Here is a 22,292-nt window from a genome sequence, read left to right on the forward strand (position 1 = left end):
CCCAGTTCACATTTCTGCTGCACCCTGCCCTGCCGCGCCCCTGGCCTGTGTTACTACCTCACGGTCTCTCCATGCCCTCCGGGCTCACTCACTGCAGTTTTGGGCGTGCTTATGTAAGAGATAGCGTGTGTATGAGTGAAAGTGTGTGCATGTGTAGGCAGAGTGTCTGTGTGGATGTCTGTGTGATGTATATATGTATAAGCATATGTATGTGAAAGTGAACGTCAAGGGGAGTGTGAATTCACTTCCGCTACCACAGGCATTTGGTGAATTGGTGTCCATGGTATACCTGTACTGTGTCTGTCTGTCTGTCTGTCCTCCCCACTATGTGCATCTACTGTGTGTCTTTCTTTCCTTTGTCCATCTTTCTTTTTGTACATCTACCTGTCTAGTGACTGATCGCTCACTAGTCTGTTTGTCCATCCAGCAACCAATCATCCACACATCCATAAGACTGTCCGACTATCTGTCCACCTGCCCATAATCACCCCACTCTGACTCCTTAGTTCTCCCTTCTGTTTCTTAAGTGACCTCTCCACTCTCTCTATATATACACATATATAATATATAAATACTGGCAGTGATAGCACCTGTACAGTTATAGTTGCATTTTCATAGAAAATGCATTTTTAGTTTTCTAAATAACTTTGGTGTAGTTTGATGGAGTCACGGAAAAAAACAAAGGTTAAAGTAACGTCATGGGCGAAATTTTCAGTGACAATGTAATTCACTAGTTACAGTTACCTTTAGTAACTATAAGTTGTACCGTAAAGTAACTATAACTCGTGACCCAGCTCACTTACCTATAACGTTACTTTAACTTTTGTTTTTCTCAGAGAATTTCTAACCTTTTTTTAAATGAAAGTAAGATATAATTATAGTTCCTTACTATAATATCACTTTAGCCGTTGATTATTCCAGGGAATTTCTAGGGTTTCTTGAACGCGAAGTAATATTTTATTACCACACGTAAAGCCAACACCAGGTCGCGCACAACAGAAGGCCCTGTGTCCAACCCCGTGCGGGCAGCCATCCCCACTCCGCTCACAGCCTTCGCCAGTGTACATTTGTGTTTTTTAATGTTGCTGGTGGCTGCTTCACTCCCTGCAGCTCCCTACAATAGTAAAAATAAAACATGCTTGATGGTGCCACTGCCTCTTTTAGGGGCACCACAATCATTAAAATATTGTATATTAAATGCCCTAGGGCATTAGGAGGTGCTCCTTCTTAGGAGCAGTCAAAAATAAATGAGCAGCTCCTACTGGGGTTCCTGAAGCCTTTAGGAGGCTTGGGAAGGCTTCCCTTTGATCAAAACAGTGGGTTCCAAGGCATGGTGTCCTGGGGCTGAGATTGGCTTGGTGAGCCCCACGCATGCCATCTCTCCAAATAATTAATTAAATAATGATCCCCTGACCCTGGCCCACCCTGGGGGTTAATTCATTTTGAAATGGCGAAGCCATTTTGGTTTTTTTCTGCAATTCTGTGGAAGTATCGTGGAATTGTGGAAAAAAAACTCTTTTTTTAATTCTAGGGTCCCCACATTATGTCAAAAGAAGGCTACAGACCATCCACAATGTGGCCGCTCGCCTCCTTCTCAATATCTCTTGTTACCTGTGCACAAGGAGGGCCTTGAAGGACTTTCATTGGCTCACTTTAGAGCAGTGGGTGCTGTTCAAGGCTCTTTTCATCATGCACAGGGCCTGCCACAGCAAATTCTATGTGTTCCTACCAAACTTTATAATCCCGAAAGGTCCATAACATCCGCCACTTCTCTCCTTGCAACAAAATAAAAAATCCACAGATCCAGATGGAGTGGCCACTCATTTAAGCACCTGGCACATAAACTATGGAATTCTCTTGTCAGCCCTGAGGAGAGTCGGTTATAATGGTCTTGGGGGTTTGGATTAGTGCTGCGAAGCCTTCGGGGAGCCATGCACTTTACTAATCGATTCGAATAGATTAGATTTTTGCCCCTGGTAGTGGAGGGGTCTCTCTTGGTCTCACAAGAGGGCTGGAGGGGGGTACGATATACCTATAATATCAAGACAGGGGGCTACGTCCTAGAGTCCTGTTTTGGCTGCCGCAACATTTTTCTTCAGGTTGCGGCTAGCCAAATGGAGCACTAATTTCAGCAAGAGCCTCACTCCTATGGGAGCGACATGGCCAAGGGAAAAAATCCCCCCCCCCCCCCACCCCTCTGCCAATTAGAACGTTCTATTTTTTTTAAGTTTAGCTTGCGGGACTCTAGCAAGAGTCCCTCAAATCTAACCATTCAGATATACAAATATATTTGAACCTTATTTTCTCTAAAACTGCTGAACGATTTACACCAAATCACAAAACGCACGCTTTCTGGACCAAGATCTGTCTTTCTGCCAAATTTGTGTAACTTAGTTCAGCTGTTTTGTCCGTAGCCCTTTTAAAAAAAGTCCATGGGAAATGAATGGGTATTTTGCGTTTTGAGACCCTCCCTCCATTTTCATGGCCCTCGTTTGACGCATCACAGCGAAACTTTCATAAACAATCTCGGAAGGAAAGATCACTTTTTTGGAAAGTTTTGTGAAGATTCATCTAACAGTGCCAAAGATGTTAGCAAACCTAAAAATACATTGCCTATGGAAACGCAGACCTACCTATACACATACATATACACATGTACAAATAGCATATTAGCATATCTGCATAGGGCAATATGCTCTATGTTACCATTGTTGAGCGTAGGGACGAGCAATGACCTCACAAGAGGAATACCCTTGAGTTGATCATGCTGCCTCTCCCCTCCCTGAACAATATTCAAGTACATTAGTTATGGAAACAGGTATTTAGGCGGAATCACTGCACAATCTCATTACATAAGCCTATAGAGAATATTTATACTCCATATCAATGATAATCCAGTAGATCCAACATATGGAACTCTATCATGGTCATAATCTGAGATTTAACCTTTGCACTGTAATAATACCCGTGGTAGTGTTTATTAATATACTTGCTCCAAAGCACTTCTTTTACTGGGCCACATTTATTTTCACAGACATGACCTACGTTTATAAGCCATACCAACCCATATGTGTTCATCCCTTCCCAAAAACCCCTCATCCTTTATGTGCCCTATCACTAGCCATTGTGCCTTCCCTTTCCTTGTTTGTGTATTTATCTTTATTCGTCCACACCAGTCTGTTTGAAAATTTCAGTATCTCCCAATGTGTCTGCCCCTACTTCTAAATACTTCTCTTCCTTGGTCTCTTCCCACTGCCACTGTCTTAACCTGTACCTCTCTCTCTCTCTTTCCACCGCCTCTCCCATCCCGGTGTGTACCCCTGAGGCAAAACCAGCTCTCCCATATAGTTTGGGAATAAAAGAACATGTTTTCTTTGTTCAATGTCTGTTTTCATAGCTTTTTACGTCTTGTTTGCGAGGATACTCACTCGGAAAGGGTGGGTGGTAATCTGGATGAAAAGGCGGACTTCAAAGAAGTTGTTTTATTATTCAAAGATGCTCCTGGCTAGTACTGTTCTCTAAGATCTTAAAATTAGTCTGGCCAAATGTTTCATCTTACTTGACTACATGAGAAGGCAAGTACCTACAGTGGAACTACGAATCTACGCAAAACAACAGCAGTATTTCATAGACCGTAAAGTAGTTTATCTGCAGATGAACTGGACCACTCAGGATCAGGAATATCATTAGAGATCCTGGTTTTAAGGTTTTTATATTTCTTTTTTATTTTTATGCACATATATTTTTGCTACCTTATCAGTGTTTGTAGATTTGTGAGGGCAGTAAAAAACGAAGTTTGGTAATTTATCTCACACATTTTAACTCATAAATGTACACTAACAATTCAATGTTTAGGGGCTTTAATGAGCTGTGTTGTCATATACAACAAACAATACGCTCATCTGCACGTGTCAGAGTCCTAGTTCTAGCACATATGCACGTCAGCCGCTTTTTAAGCTTCTTTAGGGAATTGCATCTATTTTTATCTGCCTGTGCTATCACTTTGTGCAACCATTGTCCGGGCAGTCAAGATTCTCATGGAGAGACATTAAAAGCCTCTACTTTCTGTAAACCTATGTTTTATAATGTACACAGTGAAACCAATTGTTTTACCGCTGAATTTATGTGTAAACATCTATATAAAGAGAACATTGGGAGCTTACAGCCTTCAGGTTTTGTGGTATTTTCTTTCTATGGTTAATAATATTTCTTTATTCTCAGTTTACAGGTATGTATTAATGATGGGTGGAAAAATGAAATTATAACTAGTATATTACCAGATTTATTCAAATGATGAATGTATACTTAGACTTTGAGAACATTAGCATTATAGTCAGCCGCGTTCATGCAGGTAACAGCAGTGGGGTGGAGTAAAGGGGGATTTCGAGGGACGATGCAAAGGGGAAATTAATTATTTATTTAATTTTCCCTCTGCATCGTCCCACGAAATCCCCCCATAATCGGCCCCATCACCCTACCGCTGTTACCTGCACGGCCCGTGGCTGACTGTAGTACTAGTATATTTGCAGCACTTGAGGCTTCTTTAAGAAATCTTACCAAATGTTTACTCTTTATTGTTCATTTAAACAGCTAGTCACCTGGAAAGCATGGATGGCAGCATGGAGAGGCTCTTAAAAAAAAAAAAAAAGACCCAATTTCAGGTTTTTTTTATTTTTAAAAATCATATGGATAGGGAAACAGATAGTTTTTGTCTGAATTGGGTAAATGGAAAACTAGGTGACTAAATCATAAAAGGACCAGATTGAGCGGCTTTTTTATATACTCATAATTTTGCCTTAGTCTTGCTTCGTCCTTCTGTTTGTTATGTTATTTATTTGTTAAAGCGCAAACAGCTGCCCCAGCAACGGAGCGTCCCGGCGCTGACCTAACCAGTACCTGAGGAGAAGATGGGATAGCCAACAGAACTAGATGACAGAAAAGAGATGGGTTTGTTTGAACAAGTATTTTGTAGACAGTCCCTGAAGTAGCATTTCAACTTCCAACCTTGGCCAAGAACATAATGTTTATTAAAAAGTATTATTGGGCGACCCATTTAGCCGCTATAAACCAGGGGGTGTACGGCCGTCCGGGCGATCCGGGGTATGCCATGGCCAGAAAGCTCCTCCCAGGGGGGATTAAAGTAGAGCACTCTATTCTAGGCCCCGTAAATAACCCCTATGGAATGTGGCGAACAAACAGTTGGGATGGGATCGCAGACTCACCCTGGCAATTCCACTGTGGAATTCCGAAAAGCTGGGAAGTCTGTGGCAATCCAAGGGCTTTGATAAATGGGACCTTATTGGAATTTTCCAGATTAAAGATCTCTGGGTTAAAGATGAAATCCTTCCTTTTGCCTCCCTCCAACAGCAATATTGCCTGGCGGACACGGAGTACTATAGGTATCTCCAAATTCAACATGCCCTCCCCCCTCCCGGACGCCTCCCCCATGGAGGATAGGCTACTTGATGGCCACCTTCCCGAAAAAAAACATCTCCCTGATCTACAAAAAACTCATTAATAATATGGAAGACCCACTCCAATCTCTTAAGGAGAAATAAATAAGAGACAGCTTAGAACTGGATGAGGAGGACTGGCGGGAGGCGGTCTCCTCCCAGAGAGAAGTGGCGGTCCAGGCCAGATTACGCTTAGTACAACTTAAATTTCTACACAGGATTTACACCACAAGGCCGGGTTTGGTCCGTATGGGCAGGGCAGATAGTGGGGAGTGCAGATGTGGGTGTCGGGAGGTAGACACTTTTATCCACATTATATGGGAATGTGCACACATACAATCTTACTGCCATGCCATACATCACACTCATCGTGGGATAATCACCATTGACTTACAGCCAGTGGCTCGCTCCTAAACGTTTGGGAACCAACGGACCTTACCTCTTACACTAAGCAATGGGCAACTCTGGCAGTAATGATCGCGAAAAGGAACATTGCACAAAACTGGGGGGCCCACCAACCGCCGGCACTGGAAAAATGAGAGGAAGACTTGGACTGGTGCATGTTCTAGGAAAAATCAGTTTATGTCGCCATAGGGTGTCCCAAGAAATGGAACAGGGTATGGGGGGCCTGGGAACTCGTATAGAGGGAATATTTGTACCTTAACAGCAACCCTGAATGAAAACAAGACTCTTGTAACCCCCCAATTGTCAATTACTGTTTATTGTAACTGGATTACCTCTTTACCTAAGTCAGAAATTTGGAAGATATTCTGTCTCTTGCTCACGTGTCAATATGGAGAGTTATGTCGATGATGTTTAATAAAAAGAATCATAAAAAAAGAATATAATGTTTATTGGGGTACCTAGATTTGTTGGTGCTGAATATTTCAAAGCCTTGGGCTTCTAACAAGCAGTAATTGGCCCAATGCACATAGCCGATCACAATAGATTTATATATGAAGCACAGTTTCAAAACATTTGCACTAAAAGTGCATGCTTAGATGTAAGTGAAAATAAGACAAAAGTAATCATACCTGACCAATCGAATTGGTGTGCTACAGAGCATTGTAATGCACCACTGCATGTAGCTCATGGTAGTTGAAGTAGGCTCCTGAAGACGCAACCCCACATTTGGATTTGCCAGACAGTAACATGCCTAAAAAATAAATAAAGGACACAACCATGAATTGTGTAAAATGTTCCAATATAGCCATTGAGAAGTTCTGATGACACTGAGTGGTTTGTACAAGTCACCGGTGCACAGAGATGGTAATATAGGATCATAACATACACGGTACCCATAAAAAAATTTTTATACGACCTTTTAATTTGGGGGCACCCAGCTTGCAGCCAACTATGGCAGTGGCGGGATGAAAATTGAGGGCCCCACCTGCAAAGCACATGCACCCCAGTCCCCCACACTCCGGGTTTAGTCTGAAGCACTCAGGCCAAGGGCCTGCCAGTGCCGGAGCGAAGGGGGCCCCACTGCACCGCAGGGGTTGCGGGAGCTTTGTTACAGCACTGAATGATGGTAACTGAATGGAATTTGATTGATTCTGCTTTGTTTACCTTTCTTGAATAAACTGTTAATAAAATAATAGGCAATGGTCAGGGGATTTTTATGGCATTTTCTAACATTTCTATCTATGGTTATCATTTCCTTGTTCTCGACTTCTATTTATGGATATGAAGTTTTGGTTACTGAAAAAACGAAATCATAATTCATACGTTACCAGATTTATCAATTGATAAATGTACACACAGATTTTGAAAACAATAGCTTTGTAGAACTTAGACATTTGCAGATTTCAAAGTTTCATTAAGAAATCATATCAAATGTGTTTAGTCTCGATTAACGTGTGCCCCCACCATGCACTGCTTATAACGTCACACAATACATCACTTATGACCTGTTCTATGATATAATTTATGACGTCATCCAAGCCTTTTTTATACATATTGCTCTATAAACTAGTATGGCATTAGAGCTGTGAAATGTAATATAAAATAGGTCAGAATAATTAATACAATGCATCATGAGGTGGAAATGTTTTACCTACTTTTTCCCTTCGGATGTATTGAGCATTTCCACATAGAGCTGTAATTTAGCATAAAATAATGGCGAGAGCGATATGTCGGAAACATTATTGGGTGTGTGGGCACCCCACATGTTCAAATATTTTGTCTGTGTGTAGTTAATGGTGATAGATCAAAAGATCTGTCCCCTGCACTGCAACACAGGGAAAGTGGACAGTGGGAGTCCTACTGCCTGGAGAGGAAGGAGGGAGACCCCGAGGACCACATGGCCTGCTTCTGAGTGAGTGTTTATCATCAAGTTTTAGGGCACCACTAAAATCAAATACAGTCAATTCCAATTTTTCAGAGTCCACATCCAATTAAGAAGTCTTGATATTTTCTCAATTCGTATTTATTTTCTTGTACCAATTTGTCAAAAGAATCATCAGCCTGGTGATCCTTTTGACAAATTGGTACAGGACAATAAATACGAATTGAGAAAATATCAAGACTTCTTAATTGGATGCCCATGCAGTAAACTGAATGGTGGTTGGCACATTGAGGCAGCTACAACCTTGTAGTGCAGCAGAAAAGACACGTTTTTGGATGCAGAGGAAAAGAACACAAACTAAAAATGTTAGCAGAAATGGGCATACACTACCATTTAAAGATGCCTGTGTTTTGCTACTACCTCAAATGTGTTGGGTTTCACAGCTTCCATGAGGTAGAGGTACTTTAACCCGGTCTCTCCAGGTCGGCTTCTTTGAAACCGTTTACCTCTGTGAGAGGAGTTTTGCACTGTTATCCTGCCTTTAAAATTGCCCATATCTGAAAACACCAGGACGGAGACATCCTGATAGGTAAAAATACATTTCAATATGCTTACATGTCAAATGTCTTCAGGCTGCGCTTCAGATGCAGCCTTTGTGTGGTGATGTACCTCAGAGCAGGACTGCCTCCAGCCTGGAGCACACACAACAGAGGCACAGAGAGGTGTGAGGGCTCTGCACTCAAATATGAGTAAGGTAGACAAATGCTTGGCTTCACCTAAAAGGTCCTCTTCAACCTGCAGCTCCACCCCTACTCACCTATAGCATCTACAAAAAGGGCAGATCTTCAGGAAGTCAAATCAGCAGCCATTTGCTAACAAAAGGGTTTATTAAATTTGTAAATGGATCCCTTTCACCATACCCTCACTCACATAAATGTTTGTATCCCCTGCCCTCCAGCCACTGGAATGCAGGTAATACACTTCCACTGTCTGGTAAGCAGTCCTCATCTCCCATCTGGTGTCAATACAAAATAGAGGCATGCAAATGTATTGCATTCTGCTTTATAATTAATACTTCGAGTCAAATCTGAGGATGAACACCAGAATATTTTTCAATTTATACATTATTTCCCATTTATTTTCTCAACAAATGCATCCAGCCATTACTTTTCACTTTTAACCCTTAAACTGATCAACTGAGTTATCTGGATGGGTGGTCTGGCAGTAGCCTAGCAGCAGAGTGATGGGTTACCCGATTCTAGTACCTATTAAAACATTCCCCAATATAGCACAATCTTCACTAGTAAATGTTTCTTTCTACATTCTTGCATCACCATACTGCCTCAAAAATATTCACTACATTCCTTAAATCCGGCATTAAAAAAATGTCCTTTAATTAAAACTTGTGATTGTTTCCTCTTCTTTTCTTCTCTCTTCAAATGTCCCTTTTTTCCCTTCCATCCTCTGCATGTCTCCTCTCTCTAAACACAACTTACTCTGTCTGACACATGCAGGTTTGACTTTTCTCTATTTCAGCAAATTTCCCACAACTCATTTACTAGATCACAATCTCTCTTCTTTCCGCTGAAAGTCATACCTATGCAACCTAACAATACCTAATCTCCTCTAACTATTGTATTAATCCCAGCAACCATGTGCTCCCCTCCCCCCTCCCCCAATAATGACTGCAGCCAACCTCTATTACTTTAGTCCAACATAAAAAAACTGAAATGACTGCATGGAATGGTATGCTTTGAGCGCACAAGACTAATCCCAATAACTAACAGTAACCAATAACACTGAACTAACCATTAACCTTGGGTTCCGGAACAGCATGCTGCTCGGCGTAAAGCGCTTCAATGCCTCGGAAGGGGTAGTAAGCGCTATATAATGGAATTGCAATTTAAAGAGTTAGTGGCCTGGCAAGCATGAATGACAGCATGGATAGGCTCTAAAAAGAAGACCCAATTAGAGTATTTTAGCTTTTTTGTAAAAAAATAATATGGACAGGGAAACAAATTGGTTTTGTTTGTATGGTGTAAATGGAAAACAGGGACACTAAATTATAGATTAATTATAGACTCCTGTGGCTGCAGCTTTTACTGCACAATTATGTATGGAGTACATTTGCCACATAATTTGCAGATTTTGCCGGAAATGTTAGTTCTATGCCAAATGGATACAAATACTGACAGAAATGTGCTGCATATTTTAACATTTTTGCCACTTAATTTAAATAACTATCCGCATAATTTGGTCCTTTGTTCAGATTAACCCTAGTAACCCTGGCAATATTAAAGCCCTGCAGAGCAGCTTTTGCGCTGATATTGTGATTTTCCCATGTGAAATATGGGTTAATATGCCACCACATTTGATGCAATAAAAGCACCAAAACATGTAATATATACATATATAGCATGTTATGGGTACATTTATAGCCTGCTATGGGTATCCCATTTCTAGTTTCATTTGATGGTTTTGAATTAGATTTAATGCATGCAAAGATTTCCTGGGCCTCAGGAATATGTAGTAGATAACAGTTCACCTCAAAGGGATGTAAAGCGAAAGAATTTCACCAGATCAACGTAAAATAAGCCTAAATCCACAATTTGCAACACAGGTAACTGTTTGGGTACTGTGAGAAGAACTTGCATAGAAAAGGAACCGACGCTTGAGGCGTTCCTTCCAAGAATACAGTGGGAACTACATTGTGGAATGGGTTGTCAACCAGATTAGGAGGCTGTATGACATCTGCATGGTGCAGTCCTGCTGACGCTTCCATGCTAGTTAATGAACTGGAGAGAGTCAACTCTGGACCCATTGTGATGCAGCTAGAAGGACTGCACAGAATTGCTGTCACTGTCCCCACCACTGACTTGCACAAGGATAATATGTCAAAGAATCTATGCATGCATTGCCGCCGACACTGTACAATCAACCACCAATCACTAGCTCAATTATGCCTTCATGTATCCACCCAAACTGATACTATGCTAATGCGTTTGCTCTGTGATACACTTCTGAAATTGTTATGCAGCCTAATAAATAAATTAAAAGAGACTTTCAGTCTTTCTCACTCCAGTGGGATTATATAGATTCCAGACAATGCACTCGAGTGCTGGGGAGCTACCACCGGTTAGTGGTTCTGAACAGTTTTCAGGGGTTTTGGTTGTTTGTCGCTGTACCTCGCCTTCTTTCATTCCATGTGTATTTGTCTGTCTTCTTCATGCTCTTTTTATTCCTCTATTAAACACCTCTTTTTCTGTCTTTCTCGTTTTTGCTCACCCCATATGTGTCCCTTCATGTTCATGTCCTCCTTACTTTAAATTTCCCCAACTTCTCCTTCGCCGCCTTGATGTGCGTGAGCTTTTCTCCCCCCCTGTCGCTATATTTCATGTGCACTGTGTATTAATGGTGGTGCGAGGTCCCAGGTACCCAGGTCTTGCATGTTTTCTGTATTTGCGTTGCTTGCTCCTTTCCACCTTCCCTTCATCTCGTTTGATCGGTCTTTCTTTGAATATCCCGACTTTCCCAAACTTTCCATGTATTTCTATTTTTTATGTGACTTTCTCTTTCAAGTTTCACAGTACCTTCATGGTTTTGTGTCACCATGTGTTCCTTTCCTTGTCTCCACCCAAACTCCTCCTTTTCGATGTTCATCTTTCAGCAGTTTTTAATTTTCCTTATCCACAGTCTGTCCTTTTAGCTTGGTGCATCTTTCAATGCCCCGCTATCTTTTCATCTCTTGCAGCATGTTTGTCTTACTAACTCTTTGGCTATCCTGTTCCTTATTTTCCGTTCCATTTCGTCACTCTATTATTCATATTCACTCAGTCTCATTTCGTTCCTTGGTTTTAATACTCCACTTTTACAATTGTATCCCCATTCTCACCTTGTCTTCTGTTCCTTAGTTTTAATTCCCTCTCACGGTCTCTTTTTTCAATCCCTCACACTAATCTCCATCCTCAACCAGTGCTCAATTCCCTCACTATCTCCATCCTGCCTCGTCTCTTTAAACTAGTTACCCCACTTCAACCACAATCCTTATCCTGTCTCTTTATGCAGCTCCCTCGCTGCAATTTCCATCCTTCACCTGCCTCTTTATACAGCTCCCTCACTACAATTTCCATCCTCCACCTGCCTCTTTATACAGGTCCCTCACTACAATTTCCATCCTCCACCTGCCTCTTTATACAGGTCCCTCGCTGCAATACCCATGATCCACCAGCCTCTTTATACAGCTCCCTCGCTGCATACCCATGATCCACCAGCCTCTTTATACAGCTCCCTCGCTGCAATACCCATGATCCACCAGCCTCTTTATACAGCTCCCTCGCTGCAATACCCATGCCCCACCAGCCTCTTTATACAGCTCCCTCACTGCAGCCTCCTTCCTCGCCTGTATCTTAATATAGCTCCCTCAGTGCTACCACTGTCCTACCACTGTCCGACTCTTGATCCTATTCCCTTGCTGCAGTTTCTACCATGACTGTCTCCTTAAACGATTCTGGTGCATCAACCTCCAAGTCCTGAACTTTTCGCTTTACACTGTCCGCTTCTGTAAATTTTCATCCTAGCCTTGTCTCTTTGGACTGCTCCCTCGTTGTATTCTATCTCTCTCCCTGTCTCTTTACGCTATTCCATCACTGTGATCATTTGCACTCTGTTACTTCCCACTATTCCCTCATTTCAGGACCCATCCTCACTCTCTCTCTTACACCTTTCTGTCAGTGCAATCTCTCTCTTAACACTTTACTCTCGATGAAATCTCTGTTCTCAATCCATCTCTTCCCTTTATTCCCTCACTGCAATATTCAACTTGCCGCTTTCTCTTTGCACTGTAACCTCATAGCAGTCTCCTCCTTAACTCAGCTCTTTACGTTATTCCCTCACTGTAATTTCCGTCCTGACCCTATTGCTTCGCTCTATTGCCTCCACAAAGTATATCCTAACCTTGTTTCTTTATACTTTTCCGTCCGTAAAATCACTAACCTGACCCTGTCTCCTTACACTCTCCCCCCACTGGAATCTTCATGCTCACTGTCTGTAATGCCCCCTCACCTGCTCTCCTTGTTTGATTTCTTCATCCATTGTCAACCCTGTGCTCTCTCATCTTATCTGACCCTGATCCCCTTATCATGATCACATTTTTCACAGCATTGGAGGATTGTGGCTCAGCTGGACCACACTGGGAGCACTGGGGTTGAGATGGTTTCAGCTTTTGTTGTAAATAATAATGCAGTTGTGTACTCACTGTTTCCTAGAGCCTGCTCACTGAAGGAGGGTGCCGCCTCTGACATTCAGAATCTGTTGCAGTCCTAAAAGATGTAAGGAGAAAAGTCAGGGAGTGCAGAGAGCACTTGCCCCACGCCTAGAATTGTCCCTTTAATCCTAACAAATACGCTGTTCACCCTCTTTTTCAATGGCCTTGGAGTCCCAGAAACTATAACGTTCTATTGAGGTCACTATGGAGCCCTAGACCGCTGCAGACAGCTGGACTGAGGACACCAAACGTGTCTCCCGCTTGGTCATCGAGTGAGTAATTGCCCTAGATTGGTTATAGGAACTGCCTCGCTAAGGACACTGTCGAGTATTGGATGCATCTTTAATTATTTTAGCACTGGGGTGAGGACTAATGATCACCGTCCCCACCATCCCCCACCACGAACAAAAACATTCTGAGTCTCTTACATGGTCCTTTCCTTGGTCCCAGGCTGCATGGTAATGATGCGATAAAGTATGGCTATGATAACCAGTCGAGGTATACACGACTCCAGAATTGTGGTTCTCTACTCTAAGGATAGTCATGACTTTCTTACGAATACACAGGTCTGGCCACTAAGCCAAAATCCCCCATGTTGGCTTGGGAAGGTGCATAAATCACTTTTTCTAAGACATTGGAAACTTTATTTCAAAGCTACTTATTCGCTGGAAGCAGAATGGGTGGTCAGCATCCTGACCTGAAGAGCGGCCAGTACAGAACAGAAACAACATGATTGCCTATATGGACCTGAAAAGTGCCTGCTGGATGTGGAGCTCAGCTGTGTGCAGCTGGTTCCTCTCCAGCTGAGAGTAGAGGTTCTGCCTCTCACCTCAATGCCTGCCTGCATGTCTGCAGAGCTTGTCCTGGCCCTGGAAGCACCCCAGAGAGAAAAGAACACCCTACGACCGACGTGTCAGCCCTTCTGAGACTGTTGAGCTGTCCATCACACTAGGACCAGCCATGATGAATTAGCAGACATGACAATGACAAGAAAGTGCCAGTGAGCAGCCTGACCAGTGACCCTGACTTACATAGTCTCTTGCGCCAATGTCCCAGCAACACCATTGGAGGTTCATCTGGAATCTGTGGCCCCACCCATCCATGTGCCACAAGAGTGTGCTGAGACACACTAGGGCCCACCATGCAACATCTGACCACTTCCACGTGGGTTGAGCTACATCAATCAATAAGCATTGTACCAGATTGAGAATTCCCGAACAGCAGGTGTCCATCTTTGTGAACATCCAGGTCCCCTCCCCTGCATCCCTAACCTAGTTGTGAGGCCAAAGAGCCACCAAAGGAATGAACCTTCGGTGCAAAAAAAAGCCTGCCTGGAAGTGATGAGAGTCGAGAGACGGACCCGATGCCACCTAGCCATAATCACGACAGGACGTTATCCAGGGGCTCCTGAATGAAGTTAGAAAACTAACAGGAATGGTATTTTTTTTTTGCCTGGGGCTATGTTTGGTGTCTGGTGCCTCTACAAATCTATGTGTTGGTCCAGACTGACAGGGAGCACTGAGCACCAGAAAAACCTGAAAGCAGGAAAGAACTATAGACCAGATTTGGTTTTCTGGTGCTGTATTCCTAACTGCGAGGTACTCCTTCAGAGTAACAACGAGGGATACATTTCATGGCAATTTTGTTTCACCTTGTGCAACCTTGACTGGGACTTTGTATCCTCACATGGCCATTTTAAAACCTGTTGTAATACTTGGAGCCCCTACTGCAACATTCCCCAGAGAGATGCTCTTGCTGTCCTTCTAAAAGGATTCTAGGGTTGTGCAAAGCTCTGACAATGGTCTCTTCAAACTCTGGCTTCATGAGAGAAGTTCTAGTGCTGCCCCAGTTCCACTTCTTGAATGAAATATACGGTTTCTGCCTGTGAATAGGAAAACTTTTTTCTACCGGCAGGTTGTTATACTACGGATTATTTTTGATGCATGCAAGGAAGAAGTTTATATATTCAGTTGAACGTTTACCATACAGTATTTGGTTAGCACAATAAAACCCACAAAAACATACAGATTTAGATATACCTAGACTGTGCAGATGTGTACTAAAGCACTGTAGCAAACCGTAAATGGGCAGTAAACGAATTGCAGTGTTTAACTTGTGGAAACATAAGTGCTGGGGCCCAACGTTTTGTTCAGAAGCCTGGGCCTGCTCTATCGAGGGTCAAGGTGCCAGGTAGCATACAATGAAAGGCTCCCTCAAGACCAATATTTCTTTTTTATCATAACAGACCTGAATTCAACATGGACTTGACAGAAATATAATCATATAAACAAAACTAGCAAAATAGATTTAATCATCATTATTTATTTAACTTCTTTATACGTTTTTCATATATGCATAAAAACGTAAATTCATTTATTTTCTTGTTCCTCGTTTTTTAAATACTTTTTTATATATAAAAAGATCAACAGTGCTCCCACAATAGATTCAGGAATACATACAATGTAATGTTGAACAAGTAACCCCCAAAAAACAAACATTTGGATATGTCTAAAACCCAAAATAAAAAACCCAAACATACTTAATCGTACGGACTCATACAGCATTCACACAGAGACGGATATGAGAAAAGGGGAGACTAAAGATTACAAAATCTCCACAACCAAGTGTGTAACATATGTTCATCAAAATCTGAACATTCGGTCGATGCACGTTTCGGTGGCATGCATGGAGAAGGGCAAAGTGCACATGACTGGTTTGGCCGGCCGAGAGGGCCAACCAAACAGTCTTTGCGCACTCAGGAGCAGGCAAACCACTCCTCCCCTGCCCTGCTTGGAGAGCAGAGCATCCCTGCCTGTCTGAAAAGCAAACAAAAAATGGTAATAACTAAAAGCTATTACCATTTTATGTTTTGGCTTCTCGCACTGCGAGAAAGCAGTGGGGTGACACTCCTACACTATCCTCTGTCATAGCGAAGGAGCCGCCCCTGCACCAGACACTCCCTGCCTATGTATGTCACTCTTGAAGGTTCTTTTTCATCCCTGCTTTTTCCCTTTGTCGCTGTTTGTTTCCATATTTTCCTTCCTCTTTCTTTCCCCCATAATGTTTTTCTCTCTTTTGCTCTGAATCAGTTTGTTGAGCAAAAATAGGTGCCAGTCCCAAATAATGTGTGCTGGCGGGCACCACATGCAACTAATGGTTCAAAATAAGTACAGGCATTATGTAAATGTTATAATACACTACAATGCATGGTTATCAGTTCTTTAAACTATAGAGTAGGCTTTAGCTCTACTCGAAGGAGTTTTACTCTCTCGTCTGTTGCTATTCGTGGATTATTCTGCCTTGCAGGAAGGGCTGCTATCACAATACATATGGTACTATTTTACATCAGGAAAGTAGACTCAATTATCATGTTATTGGTCAAGTTCAATTCTGTGTTTCCTAGAGGCATTCTATACAGAAAGCAATCCTTTTTTTCTTCTTTTTGTCATCACTGGCTAAGCTTATAGGGCAGACTTTAATGTGATAAACAGGATTTGTGCATGCAGCACGTCAAAAGCTTTTGAGAATGACAATGTTTATATGAGTAGGCAAACTGAATTCACAACTATTGGCTTTGCCAAGGTTTCTTGTGCTGGTGATATATGGCAAAAAGAACTATTGATGGGCAGAATGCAGAACAATGTCATACATTCACCCCAGTACAGAGATCTGGGCCTAAATCCATTTTTTTTGCTCACCATGCCATTCCAGTTTGGACCCAACCATATGCAAACCAGTCTTGACCCTGCACCCAATGGGAACAGTCCAGCCTGAACTGCCGAGCACGGGACGAAGAACAATTGATGGACAGAATGCAGAACAATGTCATACATTTACCCCAGTACAGAGATCTGGGCCTAAATCAGTTTTTTTGCTCACCATGCCATTCCAGTTTGGACGCAGCATACATTCACCCCAGTACAGAGATCTGGGCCTAAACCCATCTTTTTTTGCTCACCGTGCCATTCCAGTTTGGGCCGAGCTACACGCAAATCAGTCTTGACCCTGTGCCCAATGGGAACATTCCAGCCCGAACTGCCAAGCTAGCTCCTCCCTGGACTTGAAACAAGCATCCTAGGACCAGTTTCGGGCTTTCAGCCCTCATCAGCCAGGATAGCTTGACTCCAGTGGCGTGGAGAGCACGGGGCCACGTCCAAACTGGGGTGGCGTAGTGGGCAAAAGAACAATGGATTTAACTCAGATCTTTTGACTGGGGGAGAATGTTTGCCTTGTCAGCATTCCGTCCATCATTTGTTTGTTGTAACAGTGATACATGGCAGCCCTGTGTAATGTGCTGGGACAGTATAGAAATAAGCCTGTAACCGTCCTGAGAGGAGCAACAGTGTATATACTCTAAACACAAAGAGGTAGCCACACTAAAATGTTGATGACCTTTGTAAATTTCAAAAGAAAGAATTCCAATATCGCTCCACAGAAAATCAGCCGTGTGCAACGTTCTTTTTACAAGAGTGAATATCTTGTGTAAACCCCAAATACTGAGTTTCTGTTAACTGTGAAATTAGATAACTCCATCGGCAGCATGCTTTGTGGTATCACGTGAATTGAGAAGTTGTACGAACAATACCTTGAGCTGCTAACCCGCAGTTCTCTTGCAAGCAAGTGGAAACGCGAAATTCGCACAAGAATGTATCCTGTCTGTCATACGCTTGCTAACATCTGCAGCACAGAAAAGGTATGGTTTAGCATCATGCAGATACAGATCAAGCAAACATTTGCGATTTAGGCCCTTCATATAGAGAACAGGCACAGCAAAGGTCGGGCAGGGCAAGCTTCCAACACAAACAGATGATGCTAGCTGGGCTGCTTGTCACAGAGATCAACAAGTACAGCTGTCAGTAGACAAGCCTGGAAACAAAAGATGTCAAAGAAATTATGGGGGTGGCTGTGACTAACAGTGAGGGACATCAGAGCGTCCTGAAAGACACATGCAGGTTGACACCAACTGAAAACACGAGAGAGAGAGAGAGAGAGAGAGAGAGAGAGAGAGAGAGAGAGATTTTTTGTTGCAGGAAGAGTCGATGTTATTTGCCACATATTTACATAGCTTAAGGCGATTCTAAGAGGTGAAACAAAATAAACACTTACAATGGAGCTTGGTGGGGAGACAGCCAATGCAGCACATGGATGGAGAGCAGCGACGCACTGACTACTACCCTCCTCCCCAAGCCACCCCTACCAACCACACCCATACCGAATCTGCAGACAGCACCTGCTGCTGCGCCCTCTTTGTCTCGCTCCAAAAATACCCAGAGGGCGCTGACAGCAGAGAAGGCCGCTTCCTGCGTGCAAAAAGCAGTTCAGCGTCAGCACAGGCAGTCGGAGGCATCGCGAGCCTCGCGCACGTGGACATCATTACGACGCGGCACCTGAGCGCACTCCAGCGGGCACGCGACACGCAATCAATGCGCACTGTGCAACAGAAGCTCGCGCTGTTGCACGACGGAGTCACCTATTGCAAGCTTCCGCACCTCACAGATTATGGAAAGTGCACAGAATGGCAGGCAAGAGGTCACAGGTACAACGCAGAAGAACAGCAGTGCACGCTTCTTTCTTTCACTCACACACTCAACGGCACCGGCAATGCAGGTAGAATAGCCACGTCCATTCAAAACCAGAACCGGCGGGGCAAAGGCTGCAATGATGTAAGATTCCGTCGTGCACAGCTACCACCCAGAGCAAACTTCCCTCCTCATAAGCACAAAAGTGCACCCAGTGCCACGCGCAAATACACACTGCACAAGCACCCTATTGTGTACAGGGGCACCCAGTGCAAGCTCCCATTCCTCGCAGACAGCAGAGGTGCAAGGCACACTCGAGCACACCAACCTGTACACCCACAGCATGTCCGTCAGAATCTACGGGATATTGGTTCAAGACGCATTATTTCCCACTGTGTAAAGCATCATGATCATAACACCCCAGGAGGTCGCCTTGGCTCGGAGCAGGCCCCGTCCCCAGGTCGTATCTTGCTGGAACTGATAACTCTGCCCGGAACCCAGCAACTAAGGGGTTAACCATTCGTGATCTTCTCTGGTTTAACCCTGAGGGACCTGTTCAGCCCTTTACTGCTGGTTGCACGTGTCAGCTCTGCTGTGCTTGAGCACTGACTGAGTAGAGTGGGACCACTCAGGGTGAGCCCTGCACTCACTGCCGGGGCGTGGCAGACACAGGCCACGGTCACTCACCTGGGCTGGGCGCGCTGCGGGGCCCTCACACGTCACTCACTCGCATCTGGACGCCAGCAGCAACGCGTGTTCCCTACTGAACTATAGGCAAAGCAGACACCATAGCAGCCTCCAACCCCGCTCCCCCCTCTTTAGTCAAGTTCCAAACACGAGATAAGGAATGCAGGGTTCAGAGGAGGAATAGGCAGGGTGCAGCAGGAGGGGTAAAGGAAGGAGGAGGGAGAACAGCTGAGCAAAGAGAGGCGGACAAGGATTAAGTAAGGGGGGGTGGGGGGGTGGATGACGTGGTGCAGGGCGAGGGGCGTGACTCACCTGGGTCAGACTCTGCCACCAGGTAATCCCCGCTGATCCCTGTGGGTGTCACCTGATGGCTTCTCCTTGGAGGGGGGCAGCCGGCACGCAGCGACAGCGAGGGCCCCTGCTGGAGTCCCTAAGCCTCTCTCTCCACCCTCAGTCCGCACTTGTGAGCCGGGCCGCTGACTCCAAGCATAGCGCACTTCCTGTAACGCCAGTCATCCCATCACACGCTGGGGGGCAGTGGAGGTTTCTTCTCTGCTCCCGGGCGAGCCAGGGGGCCCCGGGCTGTGCCAGCCCAGAGCCCGGGCATCACTTCCACCCTCCCCGGTCAGGACAGATGGGGGAGTCCGGTCCGCAGTCCCCAGGGGAAGAGACTCCCGGAGAAGCGTCCAGTCATGTCTGGGGGCCCTGGAGCCTAGCGGCCGGCGTCGGGCATTCCTCCAGCCCGGGTGTCCGCCTCAGACCAGCACAGCTCCCCGAGTCCGTACTTCAGGGAGCTCGTCGCTGGGTCCAGTTATCGCTTCATCCCCGAGTTCCCCCCTCAGTCGACCAGGCTCTCCCGGGCGTCTCTCGCAGGCTCCCAGTCCTGGAAGAGGCTCCCGAGCTGCTGGGTCCGTGCCAGGTCAGCCCTTCCCGTCAGATCCGCTTCCAGCGGCTCTGGACTCTGCTGTCTTCTTGTAAGTCTCGAGCTGTGCGGGAGCGGGAGGGGCGAGCAGGCCGGGAGCAGGCATGCCTCCCATTCAGCGCAAGGTTAATCAGGCGGGCGGGCCCATCCTTGCACAGCTAACCTCCCGAGCAGGCGATGAATGCGGATGTCTGTCTGTCTGTGCCCCCTCCTCCCGCTGCCCTCGAGTGACACCTACTACACACGGCAGTGCAAGCTCTGGCGGGGATTGTGACAGCCCACTGCACACAGATTCCTAGTGTCACGGGGGGGGGGGGGGGGGGGGGGGGGGGGGGGGCTAGTGCAAGCAAGTAAGCGCGCAGCCCCCGCCAAGTGAATTGTAAACTCCAGCAACCAGCAGGGCTCAGTGGGCCCTTCAGGCATCTGGGCTCCGGTGCCACTGCACCTGCTGCACCAATGAAAGCTACGCCCCTGGCCCGGTCACCAAAAGAAAAGTACCTCCCAATAATGAAGCAGATAACTAAACAAGCATCGGATATGCCAATTCGTCTGTCTTGAAAGGAAAGTTGTAAGATAAGGTGAAGCATTATAAGTAAATAACATGGGAATAGACATGTATTTGTGTGGAAGCACCCAACCATAAAATAATATTGGTTACAGTTAAAGGTCAGACGACAGTTGCACTTTCAAGCCAGACCTGGCCTTCTATGTAGGTTAATGACTGGCCTCTTCCCATCTGTGCTGCAGCCAGAGCAAAACACCATCAATTATTTAGCTATCCAAGACCCTTTAACAGCATTACAGCCGAGTATCCCAAAGTTCAAGCTCAGATACCTGGATAAATAAAATGGTTTTTTTGCGGAAGCACACATCTTCAGCCCAATCAAAATATGTACTCATGGCTCCCAACATGTGGGTGGAGCCAAATCTCCTCTCTAGGGATATTTACATGATTATCTGGTGACAGCTGCGCTGTCAAGCCAGGCCATAAAATGTGACCCACATTTGCTTTATAGGTGGTTTGCAGGATATTAGATCTTGCTGCAGGAAATGTTTGTGGTGATATTAGAGAAATGAACGTTAAATACCGCCCCAATCATAAAACAGGCCAACAAGCAAAAACACAACTCAGACACTAACCTGTCAGACCATTCCTTCTTGCACTGCCAGATTACCTTATAGGCCAGTCCAATCCTGGTGTTCATGAAATGCCAGCGGGGACACCCTAGTGCACAGGTACTACTAGGGTTCATGCACTGCAGTCACTGACACCTTGTGCACACAGACCCAGATGAATCATGCATTCCAGCCAGACACACCCCGGTGCACACACATTCCAACGCTCAAAGACTCCAGCCAACCGTGTCAGGCCAGCGACACACAGTGCACAGACACCCACTGTACAGACCAGCAAGTGAAACTCAGGGTACAAAGACTTCCACTATACATCGCAGCCAGTGATCAGCAGTGAACCCCCTGCGCCCAGTGTTCATGCTCTCCAATCACAGATACCTGCCGCAAGTCTTCAGTACATGAACTAAGTGCACTTAAATGACAAAACCACCTTACTAGAATTTTCAGGGAACTTCCATGTTGTCCTGTGATAGAGAATATGTAATTGATGTTGGCATCTTTTAAAGACACAGGTTGAAGTGAAGGGGCTTAGTCCAGCTATAAGATATCTTTGGGGGCATATTGGTCCAATAATGTTGATCCGACATTTACCTTCCCTATGGACGGATGTCATTATTAGGACTTTCCATGCAAACTGTCCTTAAAGCAAGTTAAAGACGTAAGGGGATCCTACTCATGTTAAAGACTATACCGACCTAGACAATATCCCACTTCGCCTGTACACCCCAACATGCAGCACCCCTGCACACATCCTCCCAGCATCGAGTCACAAAAGCACTTATAAGTACTATAGGAGCACTCTTGGACATACTGTTAGATGCCTTTGTGAATCGGCATAGACATTTCTCCCTATTGGTAAACATGCAGAGAAAGCACCGTTTTTTATTTGTACTAATTATATATGAATATTCCCATTTTAGATGTTTTGGAGACAATTCATAAAGATGTGTAAGAGTATGCAGAGTACTACTTTATGTACTCCAGAAGGCCTTGTAAGTAGACTGGCCAGTTTTTAACACACTCCAGC

At 44.7% G+C, this 22,292-nt stretch overlaps 1 protein-coding gene across 2 annotated transcripts in view; it reads right to left on the reverse strand.

Annotated features, from left to right (window-relative positions):
• GAS2L1 (growth arrest specific 2 like 1) overlaps nucleotides 1-20,197 on the reverse strand; it is a 223,503-nt gene extending 203,306 nt beyond the window's left edge. The window contains exons 1-3 of one of the 2 annotated variants that reach the window (XM_086943240.1): nucleotides 19,522-20,197; nucleotides 12,995-13,058; nucleotides 6,488-6,609 (exon numbers count right to left, since the gene is read on the reverse strand). The gene's annotated coding sequence lies outside the window, so the exon portion shown is untranslated. Of the gene's footprint in view, nucleotides 1-6,487; nucleotides 6,610-12,994; nucleotides 13,059-19,209; nucleotides 19,465-19,521 lie in introns of those variants that run through there. The other variant, XM_086943239.1, reaches the window with a different exon arrangement.
• Nucleotides 20,198-22,292: the final 2,095 nt, after the last annotated feature.

Source organism: Lissotriton vulgaris, chromosome 11, assembly GCF_964263255.1.
Source record: "Lissotriton vulgaris chromosome 11, aLisVul1.2, whole genome shotgun sequence".
NCBI classification, from domain to species: Eukaryota; Metazoa; Chordata; class Amphibia; order Caudata; family Salamandridae; genus Lissotriton; species Lissotriton vulgaris.